Source organism: Garra rufa, chromosome 4 (genome assembly GCF_049309525.1).
Source record: "Garra rufa chromosome 4, GarRuf1.0, whole genome shotgun sequence".
NCBI classification, from domain to species: domain Eukaryota; kingdom Metazoa; phylum Chordata; class Actinopteri; order Cypriniformes; family Cyprinidae; genus Garra; species Garra rufa.
The window spans coordinates 45,481,759-45,486,246 of record NC_133364.1 but is presented as its reverse complement, the minus strand read 5'-3'; the positions used below and the strand labels follow the sequence as shown (position 1 = coordinate 45,486,246).

At 35.0% G+C, this 4,488-nt stretch overlaps 1 long non-coding RNA gene across 1 annotated transcript; it reads right to left on the bottom strand.

Annotated features, from left to right (window-relative positions):
- Window positions 1-1,781: 1,781 nt before the first annotated feature.
- On the bottom strand, window positions 1,782-2,796 carry LOC141333091 (uncharacterized). Its single transcript, XR_012355382.1, has 3 exons — window positions 2,529-2,796; window positions 2,258-2,312; window positions 1,782-1,844 (listed from the first exon to the last, which is right to left on the bottom strand). It is a non-coding gene; the product is annotated as an uncharacterized lncRNA (long non-coding RNA).
- Window positions 2,797-4,488: the final 1,692 nt, after the last annotated feature.

Genomic DNA, 4,488 nt, shown 5'->3' with positions numbered 1-4,488 from the left:
CTTTTGTAGCTCGGCGCGGGAAGATGACGCCGGCGCTAGTGAGCGCTTGCCGCAATCCCGCCACAGTCCATTTTCCTGTGGCTGGGGCGGAAGATACAGCTGAGGCGTAGGAAGATGCCGGGGAAGGTGGAGGACGCCTGGACGGTGCCGGTGATGGCGGGGAAAGGCGTCGATGTGGACGAGCGGCGGTGGTGCGGGAAGGCCTGCGGCCTCTCGGTGCAGCCGCGGGCTCAGTTGGAGGGTCCTGCGGGGCGGTGGTGGCCTGAGTTGCAGGAGCTGGTGCCTCTTCAAAGAGGTTATCCTCTGGATAGAGGTCGATTTCTGATGTCTCCGCGGTGGTTGGGTGGTCCATGGCGTTTGATGAAACAAGAGATAGTGAAGGTAGGAATGTTGTGATATTTATAGGGATTTCCTGGGTTGATTGGATAAGGAGAATGATTGCTGATGGTGAACCAGCCGTGTTAATTATCTGAGCGAGCTCCTCCCTAAATTTGTTCAGAAAACATCACTTTGTGTATCTCTCTCTCTCTCTCTCTATATATATATATATATATTTATATGACCCTGGACCACAAAACCAGTCATAAGGTTAAATATGACAAAACTGAGATATACACATCAAGCTCAATAAATAAGCTTTCTATTGATATATGGTTTGTTAGGATAGGACAATATTTGGCCGAGATACATCTATTTGAAAATCTGGAATCTGAGGGTGCAAAAAATCAAAATACTGAGAAAATCACCTTTAAAGTTGTCCAAGTTAAGTTCTTAACAATGCATATTACTAATCAAAAATTACATTTTGATATATTTATAGTAGGAATTTTACAAAAAATCTCCATGGAACATGATTTTTACTTAATTTCCTAATGATTTTTGGCATAAAAGAAAAAACAATTTTAATCCATACAATGTATTTTTGGCTATTGCTACAAATATACCCCAGCGACTTAAGACTGGTTTTGTGGTCCAGGATCACATACATATATATATATATTTCTAAAAGTATAACAATAAACAGGTTAAACACTGACTCAGTAACTTTGTCATTGGATTTACCACCATTTAGTTCTTATAACCCCCAACCCCAGCTCTTCCTGGAGCATGTTTTAAGTGTTCCTCCATTGCTAAGTCAATTTCTGAGTCAGTAGCATTTGCGCTCCACCTCTTCACAGCATCTGAGGGAAGAAAATATGAATGTAAAAAGCAAAAAGTTAAACAAGCACTTATTTTGAAAGTGTTTTTATCTATCAAACTAATTGTACAATGCAGTCGAACAAGACTTTTCCCATCCATTTCATGAACACATTAACCTGTGATATGAGTAACATGAGAACATTATATTTTAGTGGATTTCTCTGACACTCTACATGTCACAGTATTGAGAGCTTCTCTGAGATACCAAATGATTGAATGTTTCACCAGGACCACTCCCTCTCCTTAGTCTTCAAAAAGTCTAAAAGTAATGTAGTGACACTCTTATGGAAATAAGATAATTTGTAATTATTTAAAATTGTCTAATTTTTAAACTGTGTGTCATGAATCAACATCTCAGAAAAATGTTATGCATTTCAAAACAAAGTGACGACTTAATTCGTGATGCAGGATGTTGATTTCATACATGTCCACATATGAGAACACCAGGACTAAAACATGTTAATTATGCGTTTGGACATTTCTGATAAAACAGGTCTTTTAAATAAATAAGACACAAGGAACATACGATGTGTCACAAATTACCTTGTATTATATTATATAAAGGTGTAGCCTTGAATGCAGCCTTCTCCAGCTGGCCACCACCCTGCATGTTGAATTTTGCCATTAAGGCATTTGACATGATTCTGCGAAATAAACGATTCAGTCATAATATTAAAATGCATTGTAAGATCAGTATTACAAATTAGCAGTACTGTGCAGCTTGCCAATTGCATGCAGTGTTAAAACATACACTTTCACAACCACTTTCTATCATGTAATAAGTGCTCTATCCCTATCCAAAGTTTTTGTGACAAGTAATGACTCTTACACTAACATTACGTTTTTATATCTTGTTTTAAGTCCTACGAACAACCTGATTTAGCACAGACATTACAACTTCAACACAAAAACAGGCAATTATAAGTAGATATAGTGTGTGACAGAATTATAGTATTACCAAAGGTTGAGGTTATTATTGTGGATACTGTTACTATTGTCATTTTTTTCTGAAATACGACACAGCAAAACACACAAACAATGCTAGGTGAATACATACCTGTTCATACACAGTCTCTGACTGACATTCGGCCAACTCTGGACAGTTGCTGAACCTAAAAGTGACACCACAATCAAAATAATGTAATAATGTTTTGAAAACTCAAGAGCAAGACAAACAAAAACAATGGTATCGATATTGGCATTAGATTATCGATAAACAACTACTTGTACCTCTAATAAAAGATTTAAAAACTGACTGTTTGCAAACTTTGTTTTAATGAATTTCCCATAAATAGCCTGTGTTTCAAACACCATTTAATATTCCTTACTTGCTGATGGCATGGGGTAATTATCTGGTTCCACCTATTTGAAATTGTAAAACACCAAGGCAGGCTCCACTGTCCCCTCGGATTCTGAGCTGCTGTCCTCTTCCGCTAAGGCATCAACTCTTGCCTTTCGACATCTCCACTTTCTTTGATAGTCAGAGGACATGTTTAGCAAATCTGAAATTACAAAATACTTTTAAAGCACTTATTGAAGTCAGCCATGCTCAAATTAATTTACAGATTTCAGTGAATTATTCCTGAGCTCCTCCTACAGTTTTAACATATCACAGTCTTTCATTGCATTTATTTTCAGAAATAAACTTTCAGAATGCTACATCTGAGTAGTACTTTTTTAATTTAATCTTTAAACATGTTTAATCAACCGATGTGCTCTTATGTGCTGCATGGTATTGATATCAAAGTACATATATACATTTAACTATTGTTTTTTTTTCCTTTTATAGCTTGCCTAATAATAAAGAAATATATATATATATATATATATATATATATATATATATATGTGTGTGTGTGTGTGTGTGTGTGTGTGTGTGTGTGTGTGTGTGTGTCAGTCAATGCATATAGTATACTGAATATATAATTTTTAATATATCTCATACAAGTCATTAACACAAACACACTTTAACATTCTGTGATATACATAAAACAACAAATTGAGAATTTAAAAATATTCGAAAGCTGGCTACTTCAACTTTTAATTTTCATAAACTTTTTATTTTGCCACAGCTGAGTTTCTTTTTAGGGTTAAAAAAGGCCCTAGCATTAAACATTACCTTTTAGCATACTAGCTAACTTTAGCCCAACTTAATTTAACTTGACAGTGTGCTTATACTTGCTTTTGGTTCCTCCGAGTAAAACAAGTAAAAAATAAAATACATTAATAAAATACCTCAAAATGTACTTACCCATCGGTGAATTTTTAATGATTTGTAAACTCAAAAAACTCTCTCCTCGTGTACGTTACGGCTCACTCCTCTTCTTCTGGTGTTTTTGGCGATTTTGCCAAACCAGCATAAAAAGATGCATTACCGCCACCTATTGATCTGGAATATTGAGTATACAAACTGTCATATCGCGAGATAATCTTGGCAGCAGTTTTTGCATCCAGCTCAGACTTTAAATTGTGAATTTATGAATAACTTATGTATATATATATTTAATCATTAAAAACGAAATAATTAAATCATATTGTAATTTATGGGAAACTGGTGGAATAATGGGTAAATGCAGTGATTTCACACTTAACAACAAGCAATTTGTGAATAGAATTTGACATAAAACAAGATGTAAAACAAATGGAAGTTTTTTAAATAAAGATTTCCGTGCTGGTTTGCATGGGTCTTACTAAACGTTTAAAGGACGTCAGTGGACGTCTATTAACAACCTCTTAAGAAACTACTTTGGGCACTTAAATTAATTACTGTAGTATGCCAATGTGAATGTGAATTTAAGCACAATTGCTTTTGCATATTTCATAAGGATTTTAAAGAGGTTGACGATGGACTATAAATGCACGTGTAAAAGACGTCACCTGCTGGACGTCCTTTCACAACCGAATCACAACCGGGTATATTTTGAACTAAACTCAGCTAAAAGTCAAAGTAACAACTTTACATGCAACCACATATAATTGTAGACATGTACAAATGCATCTGAATGCATTTTTAAGAAATATTTTGTGTTAAAATTTTTTGCATATTTTGTCGTCCTACCGCGACTATTTTTGGCCAGGGACAGGACGTCGCCGTCGGACCAATGTTTGCTGGGTATTTATATTTTACTTTAGTTTGAGATATTGACATAACAGTCCTTTTTGTGTTATGGTAACTTTATGGTGATTGTTTCTATTATTTATACTTTCATATACATTTACATTTTTTCTTTAAATGTACACATTTCTGAAAGATACATATTTTTCATTTAATAAATTACTTTAATACTT